Raw genomic sequence first — 13,452 nt, 5'->3', positions numbered from 1 at the left:
CGGCACCACGACCCATCCAGAGCGCTTTTGCCTTCCCGAACTGAAACTCTACCCATTTTAAACAATAACTCCCCACTCTCTTATCCCCCCACTCCCTGCTAACCTCTGTTCTACTTTCTGTTTCTATCACTTTGACTTTATCATACAGTGTTTGTCCTTTGCGTCTGGCTTATTTCACCTTGTGTAACACCTTTAAGGTTCACCCATGTTGTAGGATATATCAGAACTTCCTTCCTTTTGAAGGCTGAATGATATTCCATTGTGTGAATAGACCACACTTTGTTCATGCATTCCTTCCTCCGTTGACGGACACGTGGGTTTCTTCCAGCTTTTGGCGGCTGCGAATAATGCTGCTATGAATATGGGTGTGCAAACATGTGTTTGAGTCTCTGCTTGCAATGCTTTGGGGTACATACCCAGGAGTGGAATTGCTGGGTTGGGTGATAATTCTATATTTTTGAGGAACCCCCGTATCGTCTTCCCTAGTAAATCCCCTTTTCTCACTTTATGAAATGGGCCTCCTTTCTCAGCCTCCTCCTCACTCAGTCTCCCTTCTGCTCAACTCATGAGACTTTTTGACAGAACAGTCCACAATGACAGGCTTCACAGACACATGTCCCTTTTTGAGCTGTCCTCTGCCCTCCCCACACACTGAAACTGCTCTGGGCACCCCAGAGGGCACCCCCAGAGGTTGATAGAACAGCCTCTCCTCAGACCTCAGCCTCCTGGGCCTTCCCTCACCCCTGACACCGAGACACTCCCCTCCTCCTCTCTGCTTGCCTGTGGGGCCACCTGGTTCCCCACCCCCTCCAGGGTTCCTTGCACCTTCCAGGGCCTTTTCTGCTAGTTCCTTTCGCCCACTGCCCTTCATCATCATGTGCCCTGGAGTCAACCTCAGAGCGTTTTTCTCTTCCCACATGCACTCTGCAAGAACCCCATCCACCCCTCGGGCACTGAGCAGAGGTGGACACCCCCCAGCTCTGTCCTTCCTGACCCCTGCCCACTTGATTCTGAGCTCTGCACTCCCAGCCACCAGTGGCCTTTCCACACGGACTTGGTACAAGTGACCAGTCTGGCTGAGGGCCCTGGAGGCCGGGACACAACACCCTTCTCTCAGCCCTCATCACAGTCTGTGAGGTAAGCACTTGCCTTCCATCTGTTGTGTTTTGTTTTTGCTTTTGCTTACTTATCTTTTTTTTTTTTCTTTGAGATGGAGTATTGCTCTGCCACCCAGGCTGGAGTGCAGTGGCACTATCTCAGCTCACCGCAACCTCCACCTCTTGGGTTCAAGCCATTCTCCTGCCTTAGCCTCCTGAGTAGCTGGGATTACAGGTGCCTACCACCACATCCGGCTAATTTTTGTATTTTTAGTAGAGATGGGGGTTTCACCGTGTTGGCCAGGCTGGTCTCAAACTCCTGACCTCAAGTGATCTGCCCGACTCAGCCTCCCAAAGCGCTGGGATTACAGGCGTGAGCCACTGCACCTGGCCCGCTTACTTATTAATTGATTTACTTAAATGAAATAGCACATGAATCCATTATCATTGTCAAAAGTCATACGTTAGGCCTGTAGAGTTATAAAGAAAATCCTCCTTCTCCCACGCCCCAGCCAGCTACCGCCTCCTTAGAGACAGCACCACCAATGTTAAGTGGGTTACGTTGTCCTGTTGTCCATCTGACACATTTACACACACATACACCCATATGAAAACATATTGCTTTGTTGTAAACGTGGATGATCTTACCGGAATGGCTTCATTCTTGAAGTCGGGTTCTGGCGTCCTTTGTTCCCAGAGCAGTGTGTCCTGGAGGGCTCATCACGGCTGTGCAGACGGTCTTCTCAGGCTTCCTCACTCTGCCTTGTACCCCACAGCATGGATGTCGCAGAAAGTACAGAGTGGGCCAGGCGTGGTGGCTCACGCCTGTAATCCCAGTACTTTGGGAGGCTGAGGTGGACAGATCACTTGAGGCTAGGAGTTTGAGACCAGACTGGCCAACATGGTGAAACCCCGTCTCCACTTTTAAAAATACAAAAATTAGCTGGGCATAGTGGCACATGCCTGTAATCCCAGCTATTTGAGAGAGTGAGGTATGAGAATCGCTTGAACCCAGGAGGCAGAGGTTGCAGTGAGCTGAAATCGCACCGCTGCACTCCAGCCTGGGTGACAGAGTGAGACCCTGTCTCAAAATAAAATAAAATAAAATAAAATAAAGTATGGAAGGGCTCCCCAATGTCCCCAGTTAGCAGACATCTAGACTGTGTCCAGTGTTTTGCTAGCACACTATTGCACATGCTTCTTCTGGCACACGTGCAGATATTTCTGTGGACACATGCCTAAAAGTGGAATTCCTTGTAAAAAGAATGCACGTTGTGTATCTCAAACAGTTATTGCCAAACTGTCCTTCTTAGAAACGACAGCAGTTCATCCTCACCTAGAGGAGAAGGAAGGTGGCAAGTGGCACTCACCAGCTGAAGAATCACTGTGACAGCTTGCAAACATTGTTACACCAAATTCACCAGTTGAATGGGAAAGTCCCTGTGAGGAATTTGCACGTGGGTACCAGCAGACACTGAAGCTGTGCAGGAGCCTGGGCAGGAGGAGGCAGGGTGTGTGGCTGTGCCTCGAGTCTTCAGGGTCGCTGTTCATGCTCGCAGTGTTTAAACCTATCAGGCACTATCATATCCAACACCCCATGCAATGAAGTGAACATGTCTTCTTAAGAAGTAGAACAGGCCGGGCGCGGTGGCTCACACCTGTAATCCCAGCACTTCGGGAGGCCAAGGCAGGTGGATCATGAGGTCAGGAGTTCAAGACCAGCCTGGCAAAGATGGTGAAACCCCATCTCTACTAAAACTACAAAAAAATTAGCTGGGCATGGTGACGGGCGCCTGTAATCCCAGCTACTCGGGAGGCTGAGGTGGGAGAATCGCTTGAACCCGGGAAGCGGAGGTTGCAGTGAGCCAAGATCACACTATTACACTCCAGCCTGGGAAACAAGAGTGAAACTCCGTCTCAAAAAAAAAAAAAGAGACGTAGAACAGCTTCTGAAGACAGTGTATCTCCTCAGGAACCTAGGAGAGAAGTTGAAAGTGACAAACAATAATAAATCAATACAAAACAAATATGGAAGAAAAATGTCATTTGTACTTACGACTATATGATATTAATTTTTGTTTGTTTTCATTTTTGTAAAGATGGGGTCTTGCAATGTTTCCCAGGCTGCTGTCAAACTCCTGGGCTCAAGCAATCTTCCCATCTCAGCCTCCCAAAGTACTGAGACTATAGATAGGTGTGAGCCACCATGCCCAGGCAATATTGTATATTATTTTTACTGAACACAAACATACCACTTTATACATGAAACAGGTGTTCAAATGATTTATATTTTGTGGAAGTTTTTGATGAGTTGTGCATCTAGATGTTTAAGACTGCATAGTCATATTTGGGGGAAATGGGTTGGAATTTTTGGATGAAGAGGACACTTATTTAAAACCCATTTAAATAAAGGATGGCATAGCCTCTGGCTCTCAGAAAATTCAGTATCCTGCAAGTTTCAGGATTTGGATAAGGAGGGATGCTTGTTCCCATTTACCCACACCTTTGGCAACACCGAATAATTCTCAGTCATTTTCATCGTTGCCACTCCGGTGGGCAAGAACTGCCCTCTCATTGTTTCAGCCTCCCCTCGGGGATTTTGAGGTGCCGTAGGGCATCCTTTCATCCCTCATTGACTGTTTCTATTTCCTGACTCCCAACAGCTGGGTGCCTTTGAGGCTTCCCAGTCAACAGATCATCCTGCCTTGAACAGACTGAGACCAGCTTCTGGTCTGTGCCCCGACTCCCAGTAATCCCTGCCCACCAGGGCTTCCCAGGCCTCAACAGCCTCTCTGACAAGCACCTTGCAGAACTCGTCAAGGGCACAGAAGCCCATTAAGACAGGGGTCCCCAACCCCTGACCTCGAATCAGTACCAATTCATGGCCTGTTAGGAACTGGGTGGCCCAGCAGGAGGTGAGCCATCAGCGAGCACTACCGCCTGAGCTCTACCCCCTGTCAGATCAGCGGCGGCATTAGATTCTCATAGGAACGAGAACCCTATTGTGAACCGCACATGCAAGGGATCTAGGCTGTATGCTCTTTATGATGCCTAACGTCACATCCCAAAACCATCCCCACCCCCACCTCTGTCCACGGAAAAATTGTCTGCCAAAATGGTTGGGGACCACTGCATTAAGAGAAGCAGGCTGGTCTGAGCATCCTCTGGAAGAAGAGTCTAGCACAGAGGGTGACAGTTAAAAAGCACAGAGTCATTGAGGCGATGAAAATGTTGACTGTGGTGATGGTTGCCAACTCTGTGAATATACTAAAAACCATTGAATCAAACACCTTACATGGGTGAATTGTATGGTATGTGAATTTTATCTCCATAAAGCTGTCAATAAGAAAAAGGAAATGTGAAACCCAAGATTGCAATGCTTTTTGTTTTTTTTTTTTGGAGACAGAGTCTCGCTGTCACCCAGGCTGGAGTGCAGCGGCATGATCTTGGCTCACTACAACCGCTGCCTCCCAGATTCAAGCAATTCTCCTGCCTCAGCCTCCCAAGTAGCTGGGATTACAGACACACGTCGCCATACCCGGCTAATTTTTTTTTGTAGCTTAGTAGAGACGGGGTTTCACCATGTTGCCCAGGCTGGTCTCGAACTCCTGAGCTCAGGCAATCTGCCCACCTAGGCCTCCCAAAGTGCTAGGATTACAAGCGTGAGCCACCATGCCTGGCCGCACGCAAAATGCTTCTTTGATTACAACCCCACCTTCTCTTTCCACCACCGTGTGCAGCATCTCCAGAGTGTTTGCACAAATCATGAGATGCTGACCATGGACCACCAAGATGATTGACTGGATGTTGAATGTGCACAGTCTCCATCTTCCAACAGTTAGCAAAGAGCCTGAAATAATCTAGGCTGGGAGAAAATGTGTGTATATATAAAGATAGTAACGGAGCATTATTAAAGCAGCAGGAAAAAAGTTAACTGAAACACCCTTTGAACTACAGCATTGGTGAAATGTATCATGGAGTACGACAGAATCATTAAAAAATGATGTTGTATTAGAAAAAATCTAAGTATCTGTGTGAGTCCGTTTGCATTACTATAAAGGAACACGCGAGACTGGGTACTTTACAGAGAAAAGAGTTTTATTTGGCTCACAGTTTGACCTGCTGTACAGGAAGCATGGAGCAGGCATTGCCTCTGATGAGGCCCCAGGAAGCTTCCACTTATAACAAAAGGTGAAGGGGAAACAGGTGTATCACATGGCAAGGAGGGGGCGGGGGAGTGGGTTCCAGATACCTTTTTTTTTTTTTTTTTTTTTTTGAGGCAGAGTCTTGCTCTGTCACCCAGGCTGGAGTGCAGTGGTGTGATCTCAGCTCACTGCAACCTCCACCTCCCGGGTTCAATCGATTCTTGTGCCTCAGCCTCCCAAGTAGCTGGGATTACAGGTGCGCACCACCACACCCGGCTAATTTCTGTATTTTTAGAGACAGAGTTTCACCATGTTGGCCAGGCTGGTCTTGAACTCCTGCCCTCAGGGGATCTCCCTGCCTTGGCCTCCCAAAGTGCTGGGATTACAGGCATGAGCCACTGCACCTGGCGTCTCTTTTTAAACAGATCTCTCTTGAACTCATCACCACAGGGAAGGCACCAAGCCATTCATGAAGGAATCCGCCCCCATGACCCAAACACCTCCCACTAGGTCTCACCTCCAACACAGGAGATCACATTTCAACATGCGATTTGGAGGGGATGCACGGCCAAACCGTATCAGTGTCCATTAACAGAGAACAGAGTAAATTATTATTATTATTATTATTTTGAGATGGAGATGTGCTCTTGTTGCCCAGGCTGGAGTGCAATGGCATGATCTTGGCTCACTGCAACCTCCGCCTCCCAGGTTCAAGCGATTCTCCTGCCTCAGCCTCCCCAAGTAGCTGAGATTACAGGCGCCTGCCACCACACCCAGCTAATTTTGTATTTTTAATAGAGACGGGGTTTCACCATGTTAGTCAGGATGGTCTCAAACTCCTGACCTCAGGTGATCTACCTGCCTTGGCCTCCCAAAGTGCTGGGATTATAGGCGTGAGCCACCACGCCTGGCCTACAGAGTAAATTATTTACAATGTGTCTCAGTGGGACACCATGCAGGCATTTGAAAGAATGTGGCAGCTCTGGCCGGGCGAGGTGGCTCACACCTGTAATCCCAGCACTTTGGGAGGCGGAGGCAGGCGGATCACGAGGTCAGGAGATCAAGACCATCCTGGCTCACACGGTGAAACCCCGTCTCTACTTAAAAACAAAACAAAACAAAACAAAAAACAGCTGGGCTTGGTAGTGGGCGCCTGTAATCCCAGCTACTTGGGAGGCTGAGGCAGGAAAATGGCGTGAACCCGGGAGGCAGAGGCTGCAGTGAGTCGAGATCACACCACTGTACTCCAGCCTGGGTGACAGACCAAGATTCTGTCTCAAAAAAAGAAAAAAAGAACGTGGCAGCTCTATGGAAACTGAAACGGAGGATCACCAAGATACACTGATGACAGTGCAAGACTGCGTGCACAGCAGTCTTCCATTTGGATAATTTTATGTTCACACATGTATACACATATATACACATAAACTCACAGATACTTGAATACAGGGGCAAAGTACTTAATTGGTAGAGAAGGTGCCACCTGTCAGCAGAGAGGCTGGCAGGTGTCCTGCATCGCTGCATCCCACCCAAAGGCTAAGCCTGAGCCTGCTTTTGTGGATATAAAAGAACATGTTTGGAAGGAGATATAAGAAGCTCATGGCCGTGCTTGTGTATTAATTATAAAGCTTTTGATGGAAAAGGAGATAAGCTAACCCAACTAATACTCAACTCTTACAACTCAACAAGACGAAACCAACTAACCTAATTAAAAAATGGTCAAAATATTTGAAAAGGGCTGGGCGCATTGGCTCACGCCTGTAATCCCAGCACTTTGACAGGCCAAGGCAGGTGGATCACTTGAGACCAGGAGTTCAAGACCAACCTGGCCAACATGGCAAAACCTCTTCTCTACTGAAAATACAAAAATTAGCCCAGCATGGTGGCACACACCTGTAATACCAGCTACTCAGGAGGCTGAGGCAGGAGAGTTGCTTGAACTCGGGAGGTGGAGGTTGCAGTGAACCAAAATAGCACCACTGCACTCCAGCCTGAGCAACAAAGCAAGACTCCATTTCAAAAAAAAAAAAAAAAACAAACTTTTTTTTTGAAAAGACATATCTTAGTCCATTCAAGCTGAGATAACAAAATACCATAAACTGGGTGGCTTACAAACAACAGAAACAAATTTCTCACAGTCCTGGAGGCTGGGATGTCCAAGAGCAAGACACTGACAGATTCAGTGTCTGGCGAGGGCCAACTTCCTGGTTCCTGGATGACACCTTCTTGCTGTGTCCTTGCATGGTGGAAGGGGTTGGGGTCTCTCTAGGGCCTCTTTGGGCCTCTTTTATAAGGGCACTAATCCCATTCATGAGGGCTCCACCCTCATGGCCTAATCCCACCTCCCAAAGGCCAAACCTTCTACTACCCTCACCTTGGGGGTTAGGATCTCAACATATTAATTAGGACAGGGAGAGGAAATCACAAACATTCAGACCATAGCAAGACACTTCATCCAAGAAGATATGTGGCCAGTGAATAAGCACATAACATCATTATCCTTAGGAAATGCAAACTAAAGCCACAATAAACACAATAAAGACTCCAACACACCCACCAGAAGGGCTTTTTTTTTTTTTTTTTTTTTTTTTGAGACAGAGTCTCACTCTGTTGCCTAGGAAGGAGTGCAGTGGTGTGATCTCGGCTCACTGCAACCTCTGTTTCCTGGATTCAAGCGATTCTCCTGCCTCAGCCTCCCGAGTAGCTGGGATCACAGGCGCCCGTCACCATGTCCAGCTAATTTTTGTATCTTTAGTAGAGACAGGGCTTCACCATGTTAACTAGGCTGGTCTCGAACTCCAGGCCTCAAGTGATCCGCCCGCCTCGGCCTCCCAAAGTGCTGGGATTACAGGCGTGAGCCACCACACCCAGCCCAGAATGGCTAAAATGTAAAAGGCTGACAATACCGGTGTTGGTAAGGACATAAAGTAACTAGAACTTTCTCACACAGTGGGACTGTAAATGATGCAACTACTCTGGGAATAGTTTGGGAGTTTCTTATAAAGTTAAACACACGCTTATCATATGGCTCAACCAATAGCTCCAGGTGTTTCACTGAATACAGATGAAAGTGTAGGTCTATGCAAAGGCTTGTACATGAATGTTCATATGAGCTTTACTTGTAATAGCAAAAACCAGAAATAATCAAATGTCCATCAACAGGGGAATGAATAAACAAGCTGATACAGCCATGCAATGGAACACTACTATGCAACAAAACGGAATGAATTATCCATACATTCAACAACACACATGAACCTCAAAATAATTATGCCGAGTGAAAGAAGCCACACTCCCAAAACTAGTGCATCCTGTGTGATCCATTTATAGTAAATGATCAAATGTAAACTAGTCTAGGGTGTTAGAAAGCAGGTCAGGGAGATCTGGAGACAGTGTGGGAATGGGTGGGGGACAGTGAGGACACACAGGTTCCAAAGGGTCCCGGAACCACTCTGGGGGATATGGAATAGGCTCGTTATCTTGATTGTGGCTTACATATTCTAAAACCCATCAAATTGTACAGTTTATGTAAAGTTTATTATATAAAAATTCTAGGTGAAGTCCAGTGGATTGCTTGAGCTTTGGAGTTCAAGATCAGCCTAGGCAACATGGTGAAACTGTCTCTACAAAAAATCAGAATTAGCTGGGTATGGTGGCTCTCGTCTGTAGTCCCAGCTACTTGGCAGGCTGAGCCTGGAGCATCGCTTGAGCCCAGGAGACGGAGTTATGATCACACCAAAGGTGGAGAAGAGGGAGAAAAGAAGAAAAAGACACATAATCCACTCCCAACTGTTAACGGCAATTCTCCCTACATGGGATTATGACTTTTTTTTTCCTCTCTCTCTCTTTCTGTCGCCCAGGCTGGAGTGCAGTGGTGCAATCTTGGCTCGCTGCAACCTCTGCCTCCTGGGTTCAAGCGATTCTCCCATCTCAACCTCCTGAGTAGCTGGGATTACAGGCACACACCATCACACACAGCTAATTTTTGTATTTTTAGTAGAGACAGGGTTTCACCATGTTGGCCAGGCTGGTCTTGAACTCCTGACCTCAAGTGATCTGCCTGCCCCGGCCTCCCAAAGTGCTGGAATTATAGGCATGAGCCACCGCGCCTGGCCGCACTATGACTCCATATTATCTTTTGGGGGAGGAATTTGTTTTGGTTAGATATATTTCCTAGTTTTCCCACAATTAATATATATTGCTTTTGTAAACCAAAAGGTATCTGAAACAGGTCTCAATCAATTTAAAGGTTTATTTTGTCAAAGTTAAGGACATACCTGGAAGATAAAAACACAGGATCACAGAAACAGTCCGTGGTCTGTGCCTTTCTCCGAGGATGATTTTGAGGGCTTCAGTATTTAAAGAGGAAAAGCTGGCTGGAAGGGAAAGCGGGAGGGTGTATGGTCATCCACAGGCTACAAGGGAGAAGGAGCAGGTAGGGGGATGGTCAATTATGAATTCTCTGGTGCTCAGTAAATTAGCACTTTACATAAGGTAAGGTGAACATAGAGTAGCCACCGGTGGAGATATTTAACCTTTTATCTGTAGCTATCTGCTTAGGAACCAAAGGAAAGGCAATTTCTTGTGTGACTCAGCTTTCAGCTTAATTTTTTTTTCTTTCGGCATAGTGAATTGGAATTCACTATGGGGTCTCAATACACCCTCTTGTGTATCTGTCTGACTTCGGGTCAATCTCTGACGAGCTGTTGGCTCTGCAAGGCAGGTGGGATCTTACTCTTCTGTCCACAGGATGCAGCAGAGTGTAGCTTTAGTACACACTCAATAAGATATGGGAACGGATGGGAGGATGAGGTCCCTCAGGATGGCAGCAGGAGTTTGCAGAGTCTGACAGCTCACACCCTCTTGGTCCTCTAACCCATTGCTTCTGAAGCCTGTTCAGGTGGCAGTGGAGAATGCCACGGAAAAGCTATCTCTTGCAAACCAAGAATGACTTTCTTAAAAATTATGAAATTTCTGCCAGGAGCACTCTTGTTCTTCGTACCAGTCAGGGTATTGGACTAAAACGGATTCACCATTTGCTCCTTCTTCCATCATATTCATTTGGTATTCTATGGATTCATTTTATCTAGGGGTACTCTTTGCCAGCAAACAAGATTGCAGGGGAGGAAGGGGAAGAGCAAAAATTTAAGAATAAGAAAAAAGAGAACATTGCACATTAAGCTAATTCTGCCCATCTTTTTTTTCATGGATCGGGAAAGATGGCCAATCTGCCCGGGCCTGCTCTGCCCCTCTCAGTCCTTTGCCATTTGGGAAACTCTGCACCGTCCCTGGGTCCTGATTTCTTGCTTACCCCAGTATCCTCTTCTTCTTTGCCTAAGCGCTGTTTTCCTAAAGTCAAGCCCCAGACAGAAAGGGGTATGAGACCGCTTCGTTTGGGAGAGAATGTGGCAGCCGCCAGGGTCACTGTGTGAGGGGCACTGCGGGAGCTCCTGGCATGTGTCTTGCCCTTTGATCATCCCAGCACCACTAACAGGTCAGAACTATTGCGGAGGAGGTGATCCACTGCTGAAGGCATATGGCCAGGAAGAGTACAACCAGAATCCAGGTCTCTGCCACCAAAGGTCACACTTGACTGAGGCACTGTGGCCCATTAAAGATGCAAGTTTGACCAACACTATGAGCCCTGAGGCTTCTGGTGTGTAGCAGCCTGGGCCTGCTGTTGGGGACTGAAGGGACATTGGGGTGATAACACCCATCCCTCCCCTCACCCCCAGGCTGAGCCTTTCATTCCTGACTACAGGGCTGAGACTCCTGTCTGCTATCTCTTAGATTAGCCCACAGCTATTTTTATTCTGCTCTTGCTTAGGGAAGAAACACAGCCAGGGCAAGCCCTCCAGCAGGGCCCCAGGGAAGACCACCATTAGCCAGGAAGAACACAGAGCTCCCTCACTACCTCTTTCCAGTCACCTACACACACTAACACAATGTATTGATGCCTTCTTTTCAGAAGAAGGTTGACACGAATCTGTCCAAATAAAGCGAATGCTCATCTCCTAGTTTGGTGGGAAAGAGGTTTCAAGGAGATGAGCAGGACGAACGGAACAGGGACCCAAGAAGCGGAAACTAGGAGGCAGGCCGGGGAAGCCCGGGAAGGCTCAGGCCGTGGGGTGGGGAGCGGTGAGGAACGTGGGGCGGATGAGGAGCAGCAGCCATGGGGCAGTGGAGCTGATCAGGGTCTGGAGCTCGCCTGGGAGGGCTGCACTGCACATTCGACTTTTGAATTATGGCTGAGCATCCTGTAGATATGGTCAATGTGTAGGGACATGGATGACCTTGCCCTTGATACAAAGACAACAAGATCTGAGGCATTTAAGCTTGAATAGGAGGGCAGTTGCCAGAGAGGTAAGAGGGAAGCCAAGAGAGTGTGGCACCACATAGCTGGGGAGCTTTCTGGAGGAACCGATGCCCAACAGGGCCAACAACTGTGAGAGGTAAGAAAAGGGTGGGTAGGGGCGGGAGATGGCCTCCAGGTTGGAGGCCATCCTGAGGTCACTGAGCCCCTACACTCAGCTCTTGCCACGCGGCCTAGATTGACCTTCTCGGATGTGCCAGTGTGCCCCTGCCCAGCCTTTGCTCTAGCTGCTCCCTCTGTGAGGAACCCTCTCCTCTCAACTGTCCCCAGGACTCACCTCCCCTGCCTCAAGTCTTTGCTTAAACCCTACCCCAGTGAGACCAACCTTGACCACTCTGCTTAACACTGCAAACCTGCCCCCACCTCTCCATCCAGATCGCCATCAATCAGCTCCATTCTTCCAAACCGCTTATTTCCGGTATTGTTACCATCTGCCCACCATCCCCCACACACCAGAAGCTCCATGACGACAGACAATCTTTGTTTTGTTCACTGTGTAGCTCTAACACAAGTGTCTGGTACATAGTAGGTGCTCAGTAAATACTTTTTGAATGAAAGATCTCTTGATGGCTGCTCCATACCTTTAACTCCTTGACTGTCCACTCATCAAAACGTCACAGCTGAGCTGGGCACAGTGGCTCACGCCTGTAATCCCAGTACTTTAGGAGGCTGAGGCAGAAGGATTGCTTGAGCCCAGGAGTTTGAAACCAGCCTGGGCAACAAAGTGAGACTTCATCTCTACAAAAAATAAACAAAACTTAGCCAGCAGTGGTGGTGCACACCTGTAGTCCCAGCTACTCAGGAGGCTGAGGTGGGAGGAGCTCTTGAGCCTGGAAGACAGAGGTTGCAGTGAGCCGTTATCGCACCACTGCACTTCAGCCTGGGCAAAAGAGCGAGACCCTGACTCAAAAAAAAAAATGGAGCATCTGAGCTTGCATTACTGTTTAACAGTGAAAATTAAGGCCACTTAGGAAACATATTCCAAAAACAAAATACAGGTAAGTTTCATACATTTATGTTTTAAAAAATCTGACCAGGTGCGGTGGCTCACACCTGTAATCCCAGCACTTTGGGAGGCCAAGGCAGGCGGATCATGAGGTCAGGAGTTCAAGACCAGCCTGGCCAAAATGGTAAAACCCAGTGTCTACTAAAAATACAAAAAAAAAAAATTAGCCAGGCGTGGTGGTTGGTGCCTGTAATCCCAGCTACTCGGGAGGCTGAGGCAGAGAACTGCTTGAACCCAGGAGGCGGAGGTTGCAGTGAGCTGTGATAGTGCCACAGAACTCCAGCCTGGGTGACAGACCAAGACTCCGTCTCAAAAAAAAAAATCTGATACCTACATATATATACTGCATATACATATGCAGTACATATATACGTATGCATGCAGTGCATATATATCCATAAGAACATTCCAAATGGACCGATGAAGATTACCACACTCACTGCAAGACGGTAGAGCAAATGTGGACACTGCCCTCTCATGGTTGAGCACAGAGAGGGCCGCGCTCTGCTTTGGGGAAGGATTACCCCTGGTGGCTGATAGAGGTTGCAAGATGTTATCAATGACATTTCAAAACGGGTCACATTTGACTCTATTTTCAGAAGGAGGCAAGTAAAAGAGGAATACAGTGTCAAAGGGAGCATTTTTAGGCCATACAGAGCCCACGCAATTCCATATTGTGAGGAGGATGTTGACAATTAGTGGGAAGCAGTAAGGAAAAATGTTAAGACAAGAAAATCCTAACTTGATAACATCCATCTGCTGCACTTACAGCTGGAATCTGAGTGGGAATTTCCCATCTGTGCTTTATTCTCAGCTTTAATTTGACTATAA

This window comes from Papio anubis, chromosome 5, assembly GCF_008728515.1.
Source record: "Papio anubis isolate 15944 chromosome 5, Panubis1.0, whole genome shotgun sequence".
Lineage (NCBI taxonomy): Eukaryota > Metazoa > Chordata > Mammalia > Primates > Cercopithecidae > Papio > Papio anubis.
The sequence above is the reverse complement of the archived record's forward strand: the minus strand, read 5'-3'. Positions refer to the sequence as shown.